Source organism: Centrocercus urophasianus, unplaced genomic scaffold, assembly GCF_019232065.1.
Source record: "Centrocercus urophasianus isolate 14NV4802_14NV808 unplaced genomic scaffold, USGS_Curo_1.0 seq_23, whole genome shotgun sequence".
Taxonomy (NCBI): domain Eukaryota; kingdom Metazoa; phylum Chordata; class Aves; order Galliformes; family Phasianidae; genus Centrocercus; species Centrocercus urophasianus.
Window position 1 is genome coordinate 3,502,763 of NW_024884789.1, and position 25,954 is coordinate 3,528,716.

The 25,954-nt window shown below is 42.8% G+C and overlaps 1 long non-coding RNA gene across 1 annotated transcript in view; it reads left to right on the forward strand.

Moving 5' to 3' along the window:
• The window catches only part of LOC122163288, a 34,312-nt gene extending 20,587 nt beyond the window's left edge, over nucleotides 1–13,725 (forward strand). Inside the window, exons 3-4 of the long non-coding RNA XR_006169873.1 lie at nucleotides 6,450–6,565; nucleotides 9,871–13,725. This is a non-coding gene — a long non-coding RNA (uncharacterized LOC122163288). The remainder of the gene's footprint in view (nucleotides 1–6,449; nucleotides 6,566–9,870) is intronic.
• Nucleotides 13,726–25,954: the final 12,229 nt, after the last annotated feature.

Here is a 25,954-nt window from a genome sequence, read left to right on the forward strand (position 1 = left end):
TTTTATTTAACTCCTGTGACCCTTATTACTTTGACACCCGAGAGCTCTCTTTGATACCCATGTCTTTGTGCATCGATTCTCACAATATCTAAAGGAAGTCAGGCCAGCATTAGTATTATTTTATCCGTCTGTATTATTTTATCCAGGGAACTGAGGCATGGGGAGATCAGTGACTTGTCCAACGATATTCTTCAAAAAGGGGTCCCAGTGCTCTAAACACACGACCTATCTTGGGACAGTATTTATGATTTTGCCTTGTAGAAACACTCAAAGCATGGAACAACCAACAGCAGAGTGGATGACAGGGTACAAACTGCAGACTTTCATTCTAGCAACTCAGAGACTCAAGTTAGAAAGGATTTCAAGTTACACCAATACTGAACTGAAAAAAAACCCATCTCTAACCTGCTACCAACATGAAGTTGTCATGGCACAGAAAATCCTAACAGTGAACGCCTAAACATAGGAAAAAGCCCCCACACCTCTTTGAAAACTTGAATCCACAAGATAAATCCTGTCTCAGCAGAAGATGTGGGAACAGCAGAAGGCAAAATGTGTCATGCAAAAATCTTACTGGATACAACGCAGGACGAGAACGTGCAAACTGATGCAAAATTAAATGCCATCAAACAAGATAACACATATACCAGCACTGAAGAAAATGCACAGCACGAAAAAATATTAATTCCAAGGGGGTCTGAGGACATCTAAGCAGCTCCTGGTGACTCTATTTTGCCAGGAATATGGAGGTTTCCAAAAAAGGATGCAGGAAGATGCTGCAGAAATTAAATGAGGAATAAACGAAGTGTAAGGACCGGTCAGTTACAGAACTAAATGGAAGATGTGTCAAACCCAGCCCCAGTATGGAAAAAAACAAAAGCAGGTACTGAGTGATTAGTTTGTCTGCTACTAAAAAGTGACCCTGCTGTTCATCTCTAGGATACCATCTTTCCTTCTTCAGCACGCTCTGCAGGCAGTGATTTTCAGGAGTTGCTGGTTTGCACATCCAAAGTAGGTGCATCTCAGTTCAGGGCAAACAAAATGGTAGAACAGCTTTACTTGCAAAATCTTTGTAGATGGGGGAATATTCTCTGGTTGAAAGGAAAAGGATTGTGATTCAGAGGCTGGTGTGAATATGTAAGGGGCTCAGTATTTAATAAAGCACACCTTCTTCGTGGCATGAGTGACTGAGCTCATTCATGCTCAACATCCTTGAATTTTATTGTGCTACTCCACATTTAAGTGATAACACAAATCCTTCTGCAGATCTAAGAAGGGAGGAAACTTTCGCAAATTTTTTGCTGGATACTGACAGTGATTCTGGCAATAGGCTCAGCTGATCAAAATCCTTTATTCTGAGCTGTGGAGGAAGATGCTCCTAAATTCTTCTGCTTTGTCTTTGGAAGGCCAACGGCTTGTGTATTCCGGTAACTCCCCAGATCTCCCATATAAATCAGAGAAGACAAATAAGTTGTAACTACTGTAGTGCCTCAAAATTCTCACAGTCTCCATCACAAGCTTTCTACTGATGAAAAGTAGTGAGCCAGACATATTTCCACAGAAAATCTTGGTGGGCCTGTCCAACAGCAGCCAGAAAAGCAAGATGCCTCTTCAGAACATGGGACAGCTGTGGTTACAGTGGGATTACGGACAATGACAGACAAAGTGAAGACAAGTACAAGCAGTGCAAGAAAAATGAGACCCAGTCCTGAGTCCAGAAACTGTTCAGTGTCCCTCTGCCTTCTGCTGGCTGCGAGATGGTCTGGAGATTTCTAGAAGTCTTATTCCATGTGCCCCACTCCCGCTGTAGGAGCAAAGAGCCATTTCCAGCTACTTATAAACCCAGCATAGTGGGAAAAATAAATCATGTTTTGGGGTTGTTATTCTCTAAAGAAAACAAGTGGCCTAACCCTGTACATACAGTCACGACACAGGAGTTAGGCTGAAGCATGTGCTGAGGGAGGAGATGAGGATCTGGCTTGCACAGCTGCCTTTGAGCAGGGTCAAGACAATCTCACACAGGGCACAACTCCGTTAGTTTTGTTCTGGTCTTTCTTTCTTTCTTTTTTTTTTTCTTTTTAAGAGCATTAGCTCTTTTCTAAAAACGATATTCTGCTGTGAGTGGGAAATGAGAACAGGCCAGTCCAAAGGCAAAGAGTGCAATGCATCGGCTGCAAGCCTAAATAAATACCGAGGTCTGAAGATGCCTGGCTCAATTTTGTTTTACAGAGTTTCATTTCATGAATCTTTCCCTTTCATTGTTAACCACTCACAGCTGTGATACAATGAATAATAATAATAATAAAAGAAATGTATTCATTATTCATAATAAAAGTTCATATTTCTTGTAGAAATGATATAATTGGTGATCAGGAAGTACAATTCTCCTAAAAGTTACCAGGGCTTTTTAAGTATAAGCACAGTCCCCACATGCCCTGTGTTCAGGGGGACGTGTTTGTTCAGCCTTGGTGGTGGGCTGATTTGGTGTAGCAGAAATGCTAACTCATGGCCCGAAGCAGTGATTGAGCACCTGGTGGGAAGGCAGGGCCAACTCAGGGAGCTCAGGTGCATGCAATGCAATGCGATGCAATGCAGCTGAGCGACCAGAAGGGGTGGAGCCAGGATCCACCTCTTCCCAGACCTCTTTAAAGGCTGGTAGGAGAGACACAGGAAGCTCACTGAAGACCCCTGCCTACGTGAGGCCTTCTGAAGGTAAGCATTTCATTTATTTCTGCATCTACGGCTGCTGTTTTTGGGCCTGTCCTCCACTGATGCAGCTAAAGGTTTTGCGATACTGCTATTATTGTTGTATTTTCCATAGTGTTATAGATTTACAGGTGTCCTCTGTCATCCTGCAGCAACAGCTTTCAATGCTATGGAATTAGCATTCCTTGACTGTGCCCCATTGAGTGTGATGTGTGTTTCCATGAGGATGCAGCTAGGGCTTGAGTTAAAGCATAGGGAAGTTGAAGCTTTGGGGAATCTGGCATGTGAAATGTTCCTGGGTTTCTTTGACAATGAAAATAATGAATCTCTTTGCCATATTCCCCAGGTGTTTTCCTAGATGTCTACTAGTTAGCCCCTTGCTTCCTGCCTGCAATTAGCACTTACATTGTTGCAAAGGGAGATGAAATTCACTCTCTGCCATTCTCCTTCAGAAATTTCTCACACCTTTCCTGCTGGGTGGGAATATGAGCTGCGGGTAAGGGGAAATTCTAGTAGTGGAATTAAATTTGCAAGCAATCCTATCCCCCCATGTCTCTTCTATTAGATATTGGTCCTCATCATGGTGTGTGAGCACGGAAGCCCACAAACAGGATTTCTTTCAGCAAAGACCCAAATTTTCATGACTTTGTTCTGCCCCTGGAATTATAGAGGCACAAATTGGTCTACATGCATTACACACAGGGTAACTGCAGCTGGATAAGTGCCTGCTATTTTGGTGAAGGAGAAGGGTGAGTGTAAAGCTGGGAGTACAAGACCACTGACCTTAATTAGAGAAGATAAAGAATGTTGAAACATGATTCCTATGAAAACCAAGGAAGGTCTTTATCGCCGAGTGTTTCCACATGGATGCCACTGAGAAGAGGTCAAGTGTTTTCTATATACTTTAAGTAAACAGCAGATTGAGTTCATAGTCTGGACTGGATTTGAACAGCCTCTGTATTCTGCAACATCATAATTGAGTCTTATGTACTTAAGATTTGATTGATATCCACCAACATTATTACCTGAGATCTGCCAGGAAACACAGAGGCTATTAAGAGCTTGCTAGTGAAGCTATGCCTAGTGTCATATATGGCTAACCCCAGGCTGGGACCGGGCCTTGGGCTCTGACTTTAGCAGAGGAAGAACGATGGTTTCTCTTAAGAGTTGCTGTTGTTGGCTTTTTCTGATAATATATATCTTCAAATCTTTCCTGTCATGTAAAAAAATGCCCATAATCTGCAAAATTAAACTTGTTGAATGAGAAATGAGTTGCATGTCAGGAACAGAATGCTTCAAATAAGGCAGTTTCATTATGTGCCACTAATGAAGCATATAATGCCATGTTAAGATATCAGGCAAAAAATTCTTGTGTTCTTCCTTGCAGTTATGCAGGCTGAAGGTTAAGACAACTGAATGCAGTGGCTTTGTATCAAAACCAACTCAGTCTCACTACCTGGAAATGGGATGACAATTGAATCACAAATTGCAGTCTTATATCTGCAGATTTAGCTCTAGTATCACTGCCACCTATTCTTATGTTATCAGGTAACAGCATTCATCACAGATGCTCCACATTCCCTTCTTGTCTTCACTAGAAGTCCTGTTTGCAGATAGGGAAAAGAAGTCACAGAGCAATGATCCAAGTCCACACAACCCAGTGGCAGACCATCCTGAGCCCCCAGTTCAACCCAGCAGACCTAATAACTTCTACAGCTATTACAAGCAGGAAGAAAGGGCAGGAGAGTGCTTAGGGCCTAACTAGAAACAGATGAGTCACTGGAAGTATCCCTATCCTTCACATGAGGACTGGAAGTATTGGTGCCCAAATTATTTAAGTGTATTGCTGGGAGGAGGGAATGAGGCTTGAAACATGGGAACTTCATTCTCTCAACTTTCAAGCTGAGCAATAAAGGTTTAGATGCAGCCAAAGCAGAAAATCCCTCTTTCCTGGTTTGCATCTGCTTGTTAAAAGGAAAAAGAAAGGGCAGCTGATTTGTGAGTGCTTTCCTACTAGAACTGTAGATTTGAAAGCTGTGCCCTTGATTAATGTGGGGAATGCAATTGCATGTGCCATTAATTATTACTGATAAACCAAAGTAGTGATAGTCAAAGTCTCCTGCTACTGAGATCAGGTTCTGTGGAAAAAGAAAAACCCAGGAGCCTCCAGCCTATCAGTATTTTTTTTTTGTTTGTTTTTTGGTGAAATGTCTGAATTGCAAGTCTCCAAACTTGGTGTGTTCTCCAAGTACGTGATATCTATAGGTGCAGATCAAGAGAGCTGAAGCTTATCTACACAGACAGCAAAAAGCAGCTTACTGTCCCATTAGCATGTGACCAGCCCCAATTATGGCTTCTTCCCCATGACATCAGTATGCAATGGAGGATCTCACTTTTTTTTTTTTTTTCCTCTTGCCAGAGGCAAGTGAATACATTATCCAGCAGTGAGGTGTGGGGCGGGCGGATGTGTAACTCTGGGGTGATTTGGATTCCACACTCGTGTGGGGGTGTGAGCCAACCTCAGAAGTCATTTGCACTGATGCTGACACATACAGCATCCCTCAGAGATCCGTCTATCAAACTGCAACATGCTATGCAGAAAAATTAGATTACTCATGCTACAATAAAGAAGGGAAGATGACAATGATGGAGGGAAAAGAACTTCAAAATCTAACAGCTATTTATGAAATGAGCATAAATCCTAACAATGGAGAAGTATCCTAGGGACTTATTTATTTTAGCTCTTGCAAACCATTTCAAGGAGAGTGAGTTGGAAAGATCCTATTAATTCTGACACTGCCTTTGGAGGAAAAAAAAGAACAAAAAAAAAAACCAAAAAAAACCACTTCATCACGATTGTCACATTACAGTTATTGTGAAATACCATCTTAAGTACTCATTATGATTTTGCTGCTGGTCTTGCTGCTCTCAGCAGCAGGGTTTCCTCTGGATTTGGTAAGTGCAGGATCAGGCCCTCTCTCTTTCTCTCTATGAATTGCAAATGGACTGCTCGTGTGCCAGCTGAGTAACTAGGCAAAGTTCACTGTGCTCAGTTCAAAGATGCAAGATGAAGCTCAGGGCATTTCACTCACAGTATTTGCAGAGTTCAGGTCTACAAAAGTGTTAAAGTGGTTTAATACAAAATCCATAAGACAAACGTTATGCAGCTATGTGTGAAGCCCTGTCCAATAAAATCCATTTCTTTGGGAAAAAATACAAAGTAGTAAAACATATTTTGTGTAAAAAAGAAAAGGCTATGTGAAGCTTAGGAAAATCCTATAAATCAGAATGCTGTACAGCTTCAGGAAAGGAGATTTAAAATAAATCTGTGGAAGAATATACACAGACATACACACAGATAGCTGGAAATGGATCCGGACAAGTGCTGAGGTTAGAACTTCTCAGATAGCACTGTGGGACTAGTTTTACAATACCAGAGAATGGTGAGGTTTGGCTGAATGCTGATTTTTTTCATTGTAGTAATAACTAACCTATGTTGGGGTTTCTATGGTATTTGCTCCTTGAGTTATTCCCCAGGAATGCTATCTAGGAAAGGATAATTGAAACTTTTAACTCCTGCCTGCCCTGGATCATCCATTAGCCATGCTGCTGTCAGCTGCAAATTGTTTTACTACTGTTATTATTTCTGGAGGAGCCAGTTGTTGTACGTTGGCTTGATTTGTCAAGCAATTCCAGCCATTTCCTGTGGGGTTTATTACCCTGTTTTGGTTGTCTCTTCCCAGAGTTAAGTTGTGGTTCCTGTCCAACCCAGAAGAAGAGCTACATTTGGTGGCCCTGCATCTCATGTAGCCCCTGTGCAGCTGCTGGCCTGTTGTCCAGGACAAGGAACTGCCATGTGGTACGTTTAGCTTTCCTTGCTCATTCTTTGAGTGTGTGACACTATTAAACTCTGGTGTAGATCACCCAAGCTGTGTGATTTAAGCCTGCCTGGTAGTTTTGGAGGGCTTTTTCTGGCTTTGGCTGCTTAATGCAGACATGCAATTTCAATGTGACCACACATAGTGGAAGTACATGGAATTATAGGTCTTCTTAAAATTGTCAGGAGCAAATATGATCAGATCTGGTTCTTGATCTCATTACTGTCTGAAAGATTTGACTGGCATTTTTAAATGCCATGATTTATGTTCTTCACCTTAACAGGCCTCGGTAGTGTAAACCCAGTAACTCTATTACTCTCCAGGGCAACTTCTAGGAATCTGATTGGAGAATTTACACAACGCTGTGTCTATAAGAAAATATTAACATGGATTAAGACAAGTTGATAGATATTAAACTAGGCTATAGAATGAAAACCACTGAGAATAAATCAAATAACTTTGCCTAACTACAGAAAGTATTTGTAAAGCCCTGTAAGGTTTCCATTTCCTAAAGCCACCTGCCATCTCAAATGCCCATAATCAGTCACAGATGTTGGATACCAACCTGCTAACCTTATGGCTTTGAGAGAAAATATTGCACTTTTGTAAACTCATTCTTGGGTGTTTCCTTTATTTCTTAAAAAAACCTAAACTTTCATCCCTTATTTTCCACGTAAATGTAATGAGTTATATCAACTCTGACACTTGGTTCTGCTTAGCCTTCCAGTTCTGGTTAGCTGCTTTCCTACCTGGCTCTTCAGATATTTGAAGATCTCAGGTTGTTGTTGTTTTAATTGTTAGGGTACTTTTTGACTTTACAACTCACGATTCCCATTCTGGCAGTGAAGAATCCAACAAGATGCAAAATGTACATCTTTTCTGTAACCATTTGCTAATGGAGAAGTGCATATTTTTCTTTTCTCAACTAGTGTTTGTCTCCACAATGAAGATATATCAAGTACTGAGCTTTTATGAAGTACTCTGGAAACGGGGGGGGAAAAAAAAAAGTAGCAAAAAATAATGAAAATATAAAATCCACTATGAAACAAGAGATGTTTTAGCACCTATTGGAATCAAAAGAAAGAATTTCATAGATTGGGAAAGATACCAAAAGAGGCCAAGCTGCCAAAGACCGTTAGATGCTGTTAGGATATATTGATATTTGAGCCCAATGGTGGGTTTGGCTTGGCTGAGGAAGGAGGAATTATTCCACTTCAGCTTGTGAAGACAGACTGGGAGTGGGAGTTGTAACGGAGGTAGGAAGCAGACTGGATTTTATTAGACTTCCATCATCTTTAAGAGATCCCTAACCAGATCAGGTTTCAGCCTCTCCCTCCACTCTTGTGTCAACCTTTGGTTCTGTTTTTGCTGGAGGATAAGTTTCATTATATTAATAAGCAGCACAAGTGGTTCCAATTGTGGAAGAACCACTCTGAGCTGTCAGAAATGATCAGAGGAGAAATTTCAACCTTTCCATGATCGCAGCCTCTTCTTCTGGTGCCTCAACTCAGTGCTTCCCCAGCGCACTTCACATTGTTTAGCAACCACGACAATAATAAAAGGTACACTTACATTTTGGTGAGAATAGATTATCTTGAGGGACTTTATTCTCTGATCATGTAGTGCATCAGTGCTCATGAACCAGATGTTACTGGGAATAACTAGGCTAACATCCAATCTGCTGTCTGGAAGACCAGATCTGGGGACATACTGCTATGAAATTATACATCTTCAATTTTCTACTGCAGTCAAATTTCAAACGCAAACATCTTTAATTATGCCACTATAACAATGAGTCTGCATTGTTTTTTAAATTGCTAATATGGAAATAAGTAGGAAAAACTCAGAAAAAGTACCCCAAAAGCTGAGGCTGTTTGGTCTGTTTGGTCCTTGCTGCTTACCAGCCATAATGCTCAGCATTTGTAATCCTCAAAGCATCCGCATGAGGGAAAGCATTTTAGGTAGACAGAGAAGATAAGGAATCCCTGTGAGGGTGGAAGTACTACCAGCTTAATATTGCAGATAGGAAAGTGGCACAAACATGAAGTATTAAATTCCTCTGAGCCCAAAAGAGCGGCCAGTAGAGAGGAGCAGGTCTGACTCAGAGAATGCCCCCTAACCATTAAGGCCATCCTCAGGTGAGCAGAAGGAGGCAGCTGTGGAACAGGCATCCTCAGGTTGTGCCTCTGAAGCTGCTCAGGCTTTGTGCAGCACCATGTGCATGCCCTGCAGTTTCCCTCAGGTTGCAAGGCTAGGCTCACAGATCTACCCTGAAATAACTGAGAATCGCACTCCATCTCAACAGGTTTCCCCACTGCCCAGGGAGGATCTGAGTGAAGTTTAGTTTTCAAATTAAACTCACCTGGGACTAGTCACTGAAATGTCATCCATGAGATAGAACAAAAAAAAAAAAAAGGGAGAAATGTAAAAGGAAATCTTTGTAGCCAGGACTACCTGACTCTCCCACAGTAGGAGACATGAGAATACTGTTTCATGTCATGGAGATGTAGTTAAAATGCAGACTGCATATCCTTGTTCTCAGAATTTGAGAGGTGTGGTTTATGCATGTGGACAAGCCATCGTTCCTCCCTTTGATCTATCACTTGATGTAGAGGAAAGGCTTTTATGTGTTAGTCCCATATAATGGATAATTTAGTCTGAAACCATTATAAAAAGTATTACACTTTGAGTACATATGCTTCAATTATTCTTGAAAGTACATGGAAATATTTTATGACATTCACATATAATTCAAGTTGGTTTTTTTTTTTTCTTTTTAAACCAAACTAAAACCAGAACTTTTGTTTATCATCCAAACAAATTTGTTCTCCTGAGGTAAGTTTGCAAGTATTTTGAAAGACTTCTGCCCTTTTATGGAATACATTTTAAGGTAAAAATGTAACCACTGTCTTTAGATGTTAAAGAAGAAAAATGTTAGAGTCATCATTCACTGAAATTACTACTGGTACATATTGCTTTTTAGCTGCCTATATTTAATCTGTTTATGAATAAAATTACTTACAATGAAAAGCAATAAATACAGACTTAAATTCTCCTTATACAAGTGCACTTATTTCTGAACTTAAAAATTAATCCTGTCACCCCTTTTACAAACAGAATTGACGAGAGAGAGAGAGACCTGAAACAGTTACCCTTAAAACCATGAACTGCTGCGGCGATGCGAGATGCTGGCAAAGAGCAGAATTCCCCTTCCCACAGTAATAATTCCTGCAGGGAAAGCATCTTATTTTATTTTTTCACCTAGATGTTTGTTTTTCTTCTCCAGGTACATTCCTAACGACAGATTTGAGAAACAGCGACAGCTGAACACCTGCATTCTTCTCAGCCTTTGCACCTTACTGCCTCAGTTTCCCTACTGATAATTAAAGCACATTTATATCAGGAACTGTTTTTCTAACTAGGAAAATTATCTCAGCATTTGATATTGATTTTCTTTTACTGAAAGATAGCTGTGATCTTCACATTTTGGATTCCATAGCAGAGAAAGTGCTGGTGGAAGATACTGGCCTGTAAGCACCTACCACTGGTCCTCCATCTGTGGGGCTGTGGGCATTGCTAGTTCAAACAGTCAGTTCATCTGGAGGAAAAATATTTAACTTGGGGTATATGGGGCTTCAGAGGCAGAAGGGCACACCCTAAGAAAGTGCCCTGCTGGTCATTTAATCCCTGCTTTCTTCACTATGTGGTGCACATTGGCTGGCTCAGGAGGTGTGCCCTGCTCCTCCAGTGCTGTGATGTGACCAGCAACCCCCAGAGATCGGTGGCTCTGCAGCTGCATGTCCTGCCTTCTGAACTCTGAGTCCTGGGAGGGAACTGGAAGAGCCCCCCGGTTTTAACTGCACCAGCCACCCCTACCTACCTTAAAGCCCCAAACCACGAGGGGCAGTTGGTTACACAGCATGGTAGGGTGCAAGCTATTAGCCCCAAGTGTTTCCAGATTCCATTTGGTGCACAGCACAAGCCCTTTCCAACACAATATCTGAACTGAAGCTCATCAGCAGTGCCCAGGTTCAGATCCTGACCCAGCCTGCACTGCAGCCCCTCTGCTGAACTAACCTGAGATGAAAGGCGTCAAATGACAGGATAGAGAGTGCTGAGAGCTGGCAGCGGAGGTTTCTTCTGCAGACATCTTGCTGGTTGTTTTAAGGTCTTCTGCCTCTAAGTGGCACCATGCTGAGTGATTGAACACTTGCTAGAATCTGTTCTACCTTTTATTGCAATGATTTATTACAGAGCTCCCAGTTTCCAAACTCTGAACTTTCACAAACGCTGGCTGGATGTCAGAGCCCTTTTGTCAGAAACACCAGAGCCTTCTGGAGTGATGGTCCCGGTACTACAAAACCCCTTTGGAAAGCCACAGCTCTCGAACCAGCATGGGGAAAGACTGAACTTTCATTTTTAGAGAAGGCTCTCACATCCCCAGGATCTGCATCTGAGAGGTACTCAAAACACAGCCAAGAGAAGCTTTATTTGCTGTAAATTTCCAGAGGATTACACTGAATCATAGTCTTGCATAGTCCAGTTTACAGATTTGTATGTACTTAATATAATTAGGCTCAGATTATCTTTATGTAGCTTCTGCTCAGAGAGCAGGAAGTAATTTGGAAGGGGGACAGAGGGTGTCCCAGAATGGATGGGTCCAGTCTACGTCCACTACGAGACAGACAGACACACACACACTTGTTCTGAACATCCTGAAACTGCTTAAGCGAAGCGCTCCCCCCAGACCAGCTATGCAGTACTGGCAATGTTGTGCTGCTTAAAACAGAAGGAATTGATTTCTCTGTGCTCACAACACAATAGCATTCAGATATTCAAGCACCTATTATGAAATCTGACTTTCCTTTAGTACTTAGAAGTCCTCGCATATTTTGTGGCATTTAGGGCTGCCTTACTCTGCCTGAAAATACAGTGAGGTTTTCCTGTCCCTACATAATGAAACAAAATCCACACCCCAAACTCCTACAGCTCAAAACAACCAACCAGTGCAGCTCAGGAAAACTATGGATACTTTCGGAGAGGTAAAGAAATGTACATCATGAGAAAAGTTTTCCTGTATTTGAGAGAAGGTTGTCAAGATGGTAATATAGTACAGTGTGTAGTGAGGACTGGGAGATTTATGTGCCGATTCTGTGTATGATTTATTTTGATGAATTGTTTTTTATCAATATGTAAAAATCCAATAAATATAACTCCCTTTACAAAGGGTTGCTCCAGTCCCAGTGTTTCAGTGGACAGTTTTGGCAGAAAGTCAGGATGTGCATTAAAAACACACTTTTTGAGAAGTCTAATAAATAAAAGCTCTGAAATATGGTTTCCTACTGAGAAAGGCATTTTAAATCATTTTGATAAAGAACCTAAATTAGGCCTTAAAAGGAGGGGGAAGCTAGGTCCCTGCAACTAATTATTTATAGGTATTTTGAATATAAAAGTCCAGGAAAGCCTGCCTCCATCCCCCATTCTCTGCCACAATAAAGGGGAAAGAAAAAGCCATTCCCCTTCCACCTCCCACCCAAATTATAAGGCAGAAGTGTTAGAAAGGGGCCAAAGAAAACAAAATTAAAATAGGGAACAGAGAACCGACAAAAACAAGGAACTTCAGAAGTCCTGGAAAAAAAAAAAACCTGCACACTTTCTCCCCAAAGCAGCGATACCAGGAGGGGACAGGTCTTCCCTTCTCCTCCTCATTACTCAAGAGCAGTGGGCTGCTACTCACCCCAGTCCTCTGAAGAGGGAATATACTGATATTTGCTAAGCACCACAGGGAATGTTTTTAGAAGTGAATAAACATTTGAATAGCCCCATTCTCTCTGAAAGTCAAAGCAATTTAGAGATGGCATAGAAGTCAAAACTGCTGGGGATGTCGGCTTCTGAATCACTTAAATGCTTCTGGATATGTTAATCCAAAAACGTAGCTGACGTTTGGCATGTGTACAGCCACACATGGGCCCTGCCTTCAGGGGAGTTACAGCACAGCGACCTGCTACCCCCTGCAGCAGAACCAGTGGGGCTGAAGATGTGCTCTGTGCTTCAGTGGGAGAGTCTGTGGCTCCGCAGCAGCAATTGGCAGCGCCCTGGTTTGGATCTCAAGCCAAGCCCAGAAACTCAGGTGCAGTTCACAAAGCTCAAGGCTCTGAATGGGAAGGCTGACAAATGAGAGATTAATAAATGGAAGCACAGTGTGTGTGCTGGAGAGATTTCTGCTATGGTGGTTGTGCCTACCAGGCTTCCTACTGAACTTACTGCTATTCATCTTACAGACATCTAGAATTTCCCTCCCTGTTCTCAGCTTCACCTTGTACTCCCTTCTGCCTCCAGGCACGAGCTGCTCTTGTCCCTGCACAAGGGCCATTCATTCTCTGCTCCATCAGGAGCGCTTCCCTCTGAGTTTGGGTTCATCCCTCTCCTTAAATCTGACCTTCACATCTTCCTTCTCATTGCAGGGCTCAGTAAGGTGCACTACTGAAAGAGCCACTGCACTTGCTGAAGCAGGAGGCTGCTAGCACTAGGGAAGGAAAACACAAACCTCAGAAAATTAATAGAAGCATTTAAGAGTTGGAATTTAACAATGTGGGTCTGCATCTACCTTTGGCCTGCCTCTGTACTGTAGTTTCATAGGGCACAAGAGCGCCCTTTTGTTGACTGGGGCCAGTTACAAGTCTTCTAGCACCCTCCAAATGCAAGCAAGACGAGGCTGCCCAGACTTACAGACAGCTTGCAGCCCTGATGTGTGCACAGCCTGAACTTGCAGACAGTGCCCTCTCAGGTCAGAAAGAGCAGAAAAGCTCAGCCACACAGCACCAGTGCAGCACTTAGCTCCAAAGCTGACACAAATACATGGCCAAGTTTTCAAAATAACTGAGCAGTTTCAGGGCTTTGTTACCTGCAAACACATCAGCGGGAACTGCAGGACTCAGTTCTGAAAACCTGGGCTGGGATTACTCAAAAAACGGGCCAAGGGCTCCTCTGAAAATATCCTAAATGACCAAATGAGAAAGAGCAATGGATAGGATGGCAGCACAAAACCAGAAGGTGCCAGCTGCAATTGAAGACAAGATTTTGTCCCCAGTTCACAGCAGCTCTGAGATTTCTCTCAACCCACCAAAAAGGGAAAAGAGAAGTTCACAGATAGTCAAAATGTTAAAAAAATAAAAAATAAAAAAGCAAGCAAGAAAGAGAAAAGCAGAAATCTGAACTCAAACTGAGACTTAAGTAATAAAAAAAACCTGCCAAAAATGTTCATTTGTTTCAGGAAAACTTAAACACAGGCCTGTGTTAAAGTTTCATCTTCAACTTAACCAAAAAACATCAGCCATAATGATTCCTCCATCCGATTCAACATTAATATTCAGACAAATGTCAGAAGCTGTCATTTCCCAAGTGAAAGCAATCCACATTCATTTACAGCTGGAACACCTAAGGCCACACTGCTTCTGATGAACCAGTGGTAAATTTTAAGCTGAAATGAAAGAAAGAGGTAGAAGCTGATGCCTGAGTGCCTTCTGAAAAACATCAAAATGTATTTTCTTCTCAGTCCCTAAAAAAAGGATCTGATTATTTAGGGATCCTTTCCTCCTCACTTCATTATCATTAGCTTAGCAGCGCTGGGTTATCTAATTACTCAGCTAGAGCTGGAAACTGCATTTTCATGTAATAAGGTGTAAGAGGACTAGGCTGTCTAGCTTAGTAGTCAGTACTTGAAGAACAGCTGTAAAGAGTAGAGTCGGGAAGGCAGCAGCACAAGAGGAAATCCTCAGTAGAATTCAAGTGCTTTACATCTGTCATAAACATACTTCCAGATCAAATTAAAGGAATTTCTTTTAACTGTATTCACAGGCTCCAAACACTCCACACAACAAGCTGCCTGAGATCTTAGTCATTCTGAGAAATGAATCATTCCCCTTGTCATCTGGCTGTTCTCTGCTGACTGCTAATTCGCTGTATATTGATTTTAAGACTCTGTTAACACATTATATTTTTGTGTTAAGCCAGGAAAGCTTTTCTTGCTGAAAAATCACGTCCCATCCTTATTCCTCACAATATTCAGTTTTGTTCCTTCTCATTTATTTAGAATGACTGATCAACGCTGTTTAATCAGCTTTTAGTGGCTCTGTGAATTGTTCCATGCTATTGTAACCACCTACATGTTTTTCTACCAGCATTTAACATCACAACATGAGTTCTATGTTTTGGACTTCTGTGTTTGCCTACTAATGCAAAAACTTAGCAGAGCAAATGAACATTGAGGTAACACCCTGAGATTTTGGAATTCAACTGCTCAGAGAAATGACCTATCTAAAGGAAGAACTGAAAACACAGATCATAGGAACGACACCAGCATTTTTCCTCACTGATTTGAAACAGGTCAGGACTTCAAAAAATTCCTGTAAAAACCTGTGCTGTTACAGCTGGTGATTAAAATTTACAATGAATTAGATAATAAATATTTTGTTTGCTTCTTCTGAAATGTCATTAGCAGTGACGTCACTCACTGGGCTATTACAGAACTGCTGTTGGCAAAAACTGAAGTATAATACAGCAAAGCTTCATGTTTCAGATGCTTATAAAACTTAATCCCCTGAATAACACTACTAATTTGGGTCTACTTGTAAGCCTGAAGATTGTACATAAATATTTTTAGTATGTACTTAGACCACAACTTTGCCTTTATTGAACTGTTTCTAGCGGGTCTAAGATCTTTGTCACTTCAAAATAAAACACGTTGGTTACATTAAAGGTATTTAAACATTCAACAGATTTGCAGTTCCTTGCAAACATTTCTTTTCACGCTGATTTTCTAAAAACAGGGACCAAAAGCATGTCGTTCCATCACTGCTACAGAACCCTATGATTCTGTGACTCCCCACTCTACCCGTACTCTCACAGATCATTCTGGAAAAACCATTTCAGCGGTTCTCTGCCCTGCAGACTTTCACTACAGCAGGTGTTGGCTGCAAACTTCGGAGCTTTGTGCCTGGGACACTTTTCTCAGAGGAAATGCATCCAAGGACCTTGCCCTTTAAGCACACATTAACATCTTAAATACAAAGTTTTTCGGTAGCAAGAAATTCAAAGTGGGAGCTGAAGCTCTGCTGATCAGTACATCTGTGAAACAAGCACGGACTGGAGATTAGAACAGCCACAGAAGAACCATGCCACTAGCACAGAGAAAAGCGCAATTTAAATTCAAATGTATAATTATTAGAAACAGGGCATGTGTATTAGCTGTAAGATTACTCATGTTTCAAAAAACTCCCAGTACATGAAATACAGACACTTAACACAGCCTGGGGTGGAAGAAATCACACAGAAATGTGAAGGCAGAACGCGATACATGTGCTATGAGACATCTGAAAAACAAGTCTGAGTCCGTGATCATTACATGCCAAATACATCTGTGAGCTAAAGGAAGCTGTGCCACACTGGTAGGTTTGGGGAGATGCTTTTTTCATTTCACAGGAGCCTACACACTGGATGCAAAACATGTACTTTTAAGTATGCATGATGTACATGAAGTATATAAAAGAAGAAAATGGCCTTCATAATTTACCACTAATATGTCAAAGGAAGAACCATCCAACACGAAAATGGAGGAAGCTGCACAACCTACCCGATCTGTTTTTGTGTATGTTCCATGTAAATGGAAACACAAACCTATTAAAAGCAGTTTACTCAGTAATTCAGACTGAGGAATATGCTGAGGGGTACGTCACCCTTACCCTTAAACTGCAGTTTATTAAACATTTCATATCTGATACATGCAAGTAGAGTGGAGGACTAAATGAGAGGATCGCTTTGCTGCTAATCCTAACATTTCAGTTACTGTAAGGTTTTGTCCATTCAACACACCTTACAAATAACAGACAGAACTCTGCTTTCAATTACTGGGGTGCAACTGACTGAAGTCAGCAGATGTTGCACCTCAGGAGCTGTTAGAAGGACTGGATGCTGAAGAAAAGCCTGGGAGAAAAACTCTGAAGAGAAAGCTTCTGATGAAAAACTGATTTTCCAAATAAAGGGAAATTCTGTGACAAGCATGTTTCACAGGCAAAAATGAATTGTTATGAATCAGTTTTCTGTTGAAATCTTGAAACATTTAGTTTTCATTGTCTGAATTTTTTGGAGGAAATAAGTATAATCATTTGACACGCTGCTGGGAGATAGGGAAGGCAAATGAGAAGAAGGAAATCCACCATCTGTCAGAGAGTTCATTACAAATTATCAGTTCAAAGTTTGAAATGTTCAGTAAGAAGGATGAGATACAGGCAGGTACATGATTTTCAGCACAGCAACACGTGAGTGCTGCATGATGTGGGCATTCAGTGCTGCTGGGTTTGTTCCACAGTCACCAAGCAGAGCGTGTCTGGCAGCAACGCACTACAGAAGTGTCAGTGCTTGTTCAGAGAACAACGCACAAGAACAGAGCTCCAAAAACGGGTAGAAATTAAGCCTCCATAAATTTAGCAGTTTCCCAGGGTGTAAATGCAAGCAGGGATTTCAGGAAGCAGAGCGAGTGAAATAAGGCAGGTGCCTGTCCCTGAGCAGAGCAGTCTGGAGGTGGTTAGTTCACACCACAAGTGTTTTCAGCCCACTTTGCAGAGCTGGTCCAGGAGGAGCAGCACCGCACCTGGAAAAGGTGAGCGCTTCGGACACCACGGCACAGAACTGCCCTGAAGGTCAGCTTGGTGCTCTGGGCCATAAAGGAGAAATGTGAGGCTGTCTATAAACTTCACTTTCATGGGAAGTCCGGAGAGTCCCATGAAGTTGATAGGACTATTTTGAGGACCAAGAATCACTTGAATCAAATAAAAATTTCAGGGTTAGGCCATAAAGCATGCAAAATATATTGTATCATGAAATATGAGTCAACACCGCAATGATACAGACATTACTCATGTGTATGTTAGACATCTCTGTTACATGAACAAACCCTACCTTCTATTCTTGGGAAAGGTTATTGAAAACAGAACTCCTGCAGAGGATAGTTGGGGCTTGGCTCTGACAGCTCAGCTCCTTTCCACCTCAGAGATCTGCAAAGTTATTTGGGGCAGCTGCTGTTCTGTGACTGGGCTCCCACGTGGACTCACGGCGTGTCGGTGCGATGCACCTCAGCCATTGCAGATGCTGTGTGAGGGGGGCAAGTGCTCGGACTGCTCTGGTAGACAGGAGGAAGATGTGACAGAGCCCCAGGCCAGCCAGAAGTCATTGTGTGCAGGGAAATGGTACATTTACAGCTCTACTGGCCGAAGTTGGATGGGGAATTAAGAACGCTATGTGGACAACTCATCCTTGTTAGCTGCGTGTGGAGATTTCTGGGAGAAAAGATTTCTGTTAACTTCCATTCCTCTCATATCCAGAAGACACCAAGAACACAGCCCTTTTTAGGCACTATGCAGCACGTGTAAAATCCAAGTAGCCACCGCACAAAGCTCGCCTGCTATTTTAAGGCTGGCTACTGAAACAAGTGTGGGTTAGGCAGACTGTGAAAGAGAAGGAGGAAGGGAAGGAAAAGGGCTAAACAGCAGTAGGAAACATGGCTAGAGAGGACTATTTGTACAACTGATGGTTCTGAGCCGTTAGATTACACTGACAGTACATTAATCATATGTTACAGCCATATGCACACATAGTGATAAATTTATATTTATGTCTGCCTGTAAATGAAGATTAGATGCAAATTATGTAAAATATTGACAATGTTATATCACGTTAATAGGATAAATATATTAAATACTGTGCATATAAAAATATTTTTGCATTACACCATCAGAAGGAATTACAAAAATATGTATGTGGGAGATGAGCTTATGGCCTACACTAGCTCCAAAGATTGGGCACAAAATCCCAGATTGCCCACAGACTCCTGTAGTTTAGTAAAAGCTTCCCATTGGGTTCAGAGGATAGCTGCTAAGACCTGGATGCTGAAAGTCACTTGGGTCACTCTGCAGTGTACTTGCTCTTGAAAGACCCTCCCTTCACCACACTCACTTTGCCAAAAAAAAAACCAACCAACAACCCTGCAGCCCAGCTCTCTGTACTGAATTTAAGAGCCTTGCTTTGGTCTTGTCTGTTTTAGGTGCTGGCTGCCCACGAGCAGCAGCACGTCTCCCACTAACCCAGTCTGTGGCCGTACATGAAAACAGCAAGTGCTTTTTGCTGCAGGAAGATCTTCCTTACAAAGCCTGGGGAAAAGGGGTAGTTAAAAAGTAATTCTAAACCCCAGATTTTTTTGAGCGTGTGTATGTTGTGATTGCTTTGCTCTGGGACTATCTTCTAGTTTCTTCCCTCTTTTGCCATATGCTGCCCTGATGACACCACCTCCGGGAGGGAGTGTTTGGGCAATTTCCCTGACAGTGCTGAAAAGTCCCTTTGCACCCACCTCTCCTGTTCTGCTGCCTCAACTCCTGCACTGCTCTCCACGGATGAATTCCTGCAGCGTTTCGTTTAACCACCTCACATCTCCCTCGTTGGAGGCTTGTGTGCTCAGCTTACATCCAGTCTCATCAGGATGTCTTTTTGATTTAAGCCCTTGTCTTCTCCCTGCTAGGCCTAATACCTCATCTGTTAGCCACTGCTGCCTTTTGCATTGTTTCTTTATCCCCGTCATATTGTGCGCCGTGTCTCGGCTGACATCTTCTCCCTCACACCGCGACTCATTTGGTCCCTTTTTAGTGCTGGCATGCCAACTGCACCTCCAACTGCCTGTTAACTTCTGCTCTGAAGCTGTCACTGATATGCCCTGGGAGAAATCCCTTGCATGGAAATAGCATTGTTTTTTTTTTTTCCCCCACTTGTATTTTTCTGGGACATAAAACGTCCATATCAGAAGATCAGAAGCCAGGAGATAGATAAAGGGCAAGTGGTGACGTTTTACTAGGAATTCATTGACATATGGTCAGAAGTCAGTCAACTCTGCTTAGAGAAGGGAGTATCTGTGCAACTGTCCTGTCACTGATTTAGTCTCCACCTCAAGATGTAATGTGTCCTTTATCTTATTTGCTCTTCCCTCATCTCCTTCTCCCATTTTGTATCATATTTAGGAACACTTCCTCTGCTTCCCCTCCCATTAGAAAGAATCCCTACAACAGAAGCACCATTGATTGTGCAGAGCAGAGCAGCAGAGAAAGTCATGTACCTTCACGAATAGCAGCCCTGATCCCACAAGCACTTCTGCATTAACGTCAACGAAACATTCAAGTCCATAAAGTTAAGTCTGTGTGACAACCTCTGGCAGGCCAAAACCTTAGAGCCTACTCGGACATCATGACTGGGTACAGGCACGAATTTGACCCTTCCAATATTCATTGAGCTCTGAAAATAAACTATTCGAGGAGATGCTTTAGAAAGAATTATTCACAAATTCTCTAATAGTTTCTTTACTCTCTCAATAAGCTTGGAATATAAGCTTCCTGTTACACGGCTCCCTGGTTTGTGATAGTTTCCTAGCAAAAAAAAAGTTTAAACTTAAGGAAAAAGTTTTAAAGAAACATGGGCAGCTGTCACTGTCACATTAATGTCTTTTGGAACAACGAACAGAATTAGACAGACAGATACTAAATGAAAGAAAGATCTAAATAAAGATCAAACCCAACAAAGAAAACATTCCAAGAGCGGTTCTTGAAGACTTTCAAGGGCATTCGAGTAGCATTTCCCCTACTCAAAAATGCATCAAAAAGCAGAAGTAGATCTTTACAACAGTAGCATGTCCTTACATTTTATAGGCCAAGGTTACTGCTGGCTGGCTTAGGAAGAAAATGCTTCACCACTGAACGGTCTTCAATTTTTATAGGTCACTATTAACACAGTTTGGAAACAGAGTATCAGACCGCATTAGGCACTGGCTGTGTTCTGGTCTCTATATATTCTCCCTTACCATATATCCAAATAGTGCATTTTTTTTTCTATATAGATACAGGTGTTGTGTTATTTAGAAAGAGTGAACACAGGCTCTCAGTTTTAGTTCTGTTGGCTGCTTTGCATAACAGGATGCCCTACTGCACATTTATCTGCAAGCAGCGATGCCATGTAAAATTTTTACACAACATTTAGCAAAACTTCTCAAATCCAGAATGCAGAGAAAAGCTGAGCACATACAGCATAACCGTCTCCACAAAAAAACATTCCCATTATGTTTCTGTTTGCTTCAGACATTCACTCTATTGAACATAGGTAACAGTGGGAACACTTGAACAACCAGCTCTATGCAATTCTAAGCAAGTGTGGGAGTGTATTCACGGAGAAGGAGCTGCCCATGCACACAGTTACACTCACAAACTTAAGTCACGTTGCCTCCCTCATCTCACCAAGAAAGAAAAAATACGTAGCAAGAGAAAGCACAAAAGCCAGTCTTCATGTACTGCAAGTCTAAAAGATCAAGCACACAGATGCATACAGGCCCACTACATGTAAGCACGTTGAGGTTTTGGTTTAAGATGTAACCTTACCTCTTTTAAGTATCACTGTACTCTAACTACATATCCATGGCTGGATTTTCTTGGTAAGTATTCAAGGATGTTGCTGCTAATAGCAGTCTTCATATAAAAGCCTGAGGAACAGTATATACTAATGTCATTTCAGTGGAGAGAGCAGGAAATACTTTGCAAAAAGAGAAAACCTTCTGTAACATGATCAGCAAGAAGCCCTGATGTTGCTGTATGCACAGCCTCTTTCTGGTACCAAGTCCACATCCTTGGTGAAGGAAGGAGTCAAAGAAGGGGAGGATTTGTGAATTACTGTTCTTTGTGACCCAGGGCATCCAGACAGGATAACCCAGCTCTGAATCTGTGCTGCTGACTACAAGGAGTTAAATAAGTTGTGACCTATGCTTGCCCATTTATCATTTACCTGCACACTCTGATCAATAATGCTCACTGCTTTTTGGCTTCTCTTCTTACGTCAGAGGCAAAGCCACCAGAACGGTGCCCATAGCATGACTAAAGGCACATTTATGCTTGCTGCTGACCCAAAAGTAAGATCTGTCTGCCCTTGTGCAACCTTACTCTAGGATAAGGCCTCTCTGTTCCTGCTGCTGAGTTCCATTCCCAGATGAAGATTAAGAAATAAAGCACAGAGTGTCTTCAAGATGGGCGCGAATTAGAAGACATGTCAAAAGAGCAACTACAACAGGAACTCTTAAATGCCAGGTCTTAAATCATTCTGGCAAATTGTCAGTGTGCTTATATTTCTGCCTTACTCCCCCAAGTTTGGTGATGGATGACTACTGATAGGAATAAGTTGGAACTTGTGGCTGATCCCAGCATTCCCCTGCTGCCACAAGGTAAGGAATTGGTTCTGATTCAGTTTAAGAACTTAATGTAACCACATCAGAAAAACAAACCCGATTTGCAGCTCAAAGGAATACATTGTCAGGACGCAGCATACAGTATTGAGAACTACTTTTAAAATTGCAGAGAGCCAGTAGTTCTTTCTATCCCACTGAGGTGCCGATTGTGGTTGGCATTAAAAAGCCTCCTCAAATGGGTATTCCTGGGGGTTTCTCTTTGGCAAGTTCTGCATATTAAGGTGTCCAAATCAGCTGAACACATCGACTTCTCTATGAGATATTTAACAGGAAGAAGCACACGCTGTTCTTTAAGGCTTCATTTATACTGCATGATATATTTCAGGAAACTGACAGAGATTAGGTAACTTGCTAAAGACCACATGGCAAGCAGGTGGCAGAACAGAACTACAGCTTGGAAATGCCTCTTGCTCTTCTGTCTGCTGAAGAGTCAGACGAGGCTGACCTGTGCGAATGTAATGAGGAAGGGAACGAGGCAGAGAGTGCACAAGAACTTCTCTCCTTTTATCACACCTTTGCATGCCCGCGAGGGCCCTGACCTCTCCTACCCCGAGCCCTCTGCAAGGGGGCAGGTTCAGGAAGGATCAGGGTGAAATGTGAACTCACTATTTATCACTCTGAGAGGTCAGACAGAGAATCTTGACGTGAGGCAGAAGCATCTTGGATTTCTTCCAAGGCTGGAGTAGCTGCTGTGGTATGCGCTGCCCGGGATTTTCTGATTCAGCTCTAAGCCTATTCAGAGGCTCTGCCTGAAATTTCTTTCATTCTTATCCATTCAGCTGAGGGCACTCAGGTCATCCTGACCACTAGACAGCATCCCTTCGTACTGCAGAGCCCTGCTACTCCAGTGCCTGCAGCAAAGCAGCTCTGCAGTCAGTGGAAACAGCTTTGCTCTGCTGACACAGGTTTATAGCAGTGCAGGATCTGGCCTCGTATTTTGACTGTCACAAGCAGGACTGCTCTTTCCTATTTTCATCATCACCAAGAAGATTTTGTTTAGGACTGTGGTCTACAAAGATCTTATTATAGAGAAATGAAAAGAAAACTCATCTAAAATCTGGTTACATTGAAAAATTCCAGCTGTCTTGCAATTCAATGCAGCTGTGCTATCTAGTATCTTTTTCTCTTCCTTTTGCATCTCTTTATAGAACATTAGCTTCTATAGAAATATGCCTTTTTTTTTTTTTTTTTCCTTACACATGGCAATTTTTTTCCCCTCCCCTCTTCATTATTTGCTGGCTGTTATTTCCACCAATCAAACCTACAGACTCTAACAAGGAAAATGCAAAGATATTTTGAGACAGAGGAGCAGCAAGGAGGAAAAAAATAGCATTTGATGTGAAGATTTTTTACTGGCAGTCGCTTGTCCATGATTTTTCCTTATAGAAACAGTAATACGATGATATTATGCAACCGCCTTCACACATTAGAATCATTATGAGCAGTAGCTCTGTGATACCATGCAGCAGGTGCTGGGAACAGTTTTTGCTTTTTTTCCCCAAAGCAACTACAAAATTACTTACGATTTCATTACAGAACAATCAACACTTTGTGGGGAGAAGTTTGTATTATTTTGTGATTGTGTTAGCAAGAAAAAAAATACATATCTTTCTGGGGAGCGTGCAGCAGTCTCCAGGTGAAAACTAAGCTGAGTTCATTTGTAGCCAAATGCCGATGTCCTCAGTCAAGCAAAACTCTGATGGAACTGGAAGGGCTCCAATCCTCACTGCTCTCTGCTCCCCCCTGTGAGCCCAAGTCAGGAGGGCTCTCTGCCATTCACCTGAGCACCGAACAACGCAGAGCAGTGGGCAAAATGCAATCCCTCATCCAAGGCTGAAAGGGTCACTACAAGGGGAGCTCTTACGTTTATCTCACTGTTAGGATGAACGTGAAATCCAAATGCTTTACCAAAAAAAAAGTCAGCATATGTGGGATGAGACAGGCTCACACGCAGGCAGGTGGGAGGTGCAGCCAAAGCCCCCTGAGAGGCACCAGTCCACTTCAAGCAATGTGTGTCTTTTATCCTCTCTTCAGTGAAAACCCCAGGGCTTAAGAAAGCCTCACCTCTGGCCAGCTCAGGTTACTCCAGCAGGAGTAACTCCAGGTGATGCCAGGCAGCCACAGCCCGAGCCCTGCAGGCCTCCGTGTGAGGAGGACCAGCAGGTTTATACAGGTATCTCCATCCCAGCACTCCCTGCTCCCAACACCCCCATGGCACCTGAGCCTCAGAACTGCTACATTCTGATCAGAAACCAAGCAGAGATTTTTCTCAAGTTTCTCCTTTTTGGTCAGGGAATTGAAAAGCTGTGGTAGAAATCCAGGAGCCCCAGCTCCTCACCGCTTCATTTTCATACCCCAAAGACTGAAATCCTTCCCCCCTGAAGCCTACCTTCATCTGCTAGCACTAAAATATAATTAAAATATTAAAAAGTAATTTTCCACTCAGCAAAATATGTTGCCTCTCATTTTCCATTATCAGAAAACGCTTTGCTCTAATTTTACAAATACTTCCTACTAAATGTTACCTTTACAAGCTGTAAAAAAAAAAAAATAACTCTTACATTAAGGATAGGCAGCAGAAACGGGAAAAACCATACAAGAAGAAATGGTGTGTGTACATTTCTCATTAGCAAAAGAACAGACAGGCACAGTAACGCAGTGGTTACCAAACGACTGAAACATTTTGCCTAAATGTGAACACCTAAAGAGCAAATCACAACATTCAAAGCTACAGCAACACAGTGCAGCATTTGTTACATCTGAAAGCAGAGATACAGATCAATTATACTCAGGAGAAAATAACATCATTCCTTGCAAGGAACAGCTTTGAGTAAGACATACCACGCTTTCAGGAATGGTATTTTAAACACCGATCACAGCTGATTGTGGTTGCGCTGCCAGAGGAAAACACAGGAATAATATTGTTTCCAAGCCTCGGTGTCACACTGAATCAGCAGCAAGGCCCTGGATAGCTGCTTTAGCCACTGCTTTCCAGACAGATACGCTTTAGAGCTGGTTGTTTCAGCTACAAAGCCAGAGCATGAAGAAAGCGAGCGTGGCGATTCCTGCACACAGTGTGAGGGACTGCCAGGGGTTTTAGCAACGCTGCTCTGTAAGGAAGGGGCGCGAGGACCTGGTCATTTTAGAAGGACTCCTTGGGGATCTCTGGCTGTTGCCATTGAGCATAGCTGGGGCAACAGGACAGCTGCGGGTTGCAGCCTCAGCTGCAGAGCCTGCTGGCTGTCAGACTCGGGCCCTCTGACAACCGCATGCTCTTAACAGCTCCGAGTGAAAGCAGCAACCAGTGACCTGCTAGCCAGAACATACACAACGCATACAATGGCTTGTCTTTGTAGCTGCTCCATCAGCACAGCCTCCCGCAGAACTGAGCTCAAACCGCCGATGGATTGGTGCAAATCAGCAGGCATAAGTAAATGCCTCTTTGTCATCGTTCCTATGAAGACAGTACCTGACCCTTCACTCAGATCTATGCTTCTTCTCATGCTCAAATCCAGCTGCTCAGCCCCAGGTACCTCTGCATGCATCTGGCTTCCCCCAGCAGCTGTGTTACACAGCTACACATCCTCATACCTCCCAGGCCTAGTGTTTCTTGTAGAATAAATACACGGGTTCTGGAAGCATTCGATCCCCACATTCTAGGGCTGTGAATGCATATATAAATAAAGGAAAAGAACTGACAAAACGCACTCCTTCGTGTGAAAACAAACAAATTCCACGGCCAAAGAAACCCAGGTCCCACTCGCGCGATTCACACTCCCCAGACAGCCGAGGCGGGGCGGCTGACCCAGCCAGCACGTGGGGACGTTCATGGTGCTCCCCATTCTCCGGCCCCTTTTCCGGCCGCGGGGGAAACGGGGCGGCACGCCGGGCCCGAGGTGCCGCTTTGTGCCGGGCGCCCGGTCTGCGCCACGGCCGGTAGGTGGCGCTGTCGCACCGCGCAGGCGGACGCCGCAGCGCAGCGCTGCGCTCCGCGCGCTCCAGCCGCCGAAGGGGCCCGGCAGCAGCAGGGGGAGGCTTCCGCGCCCGG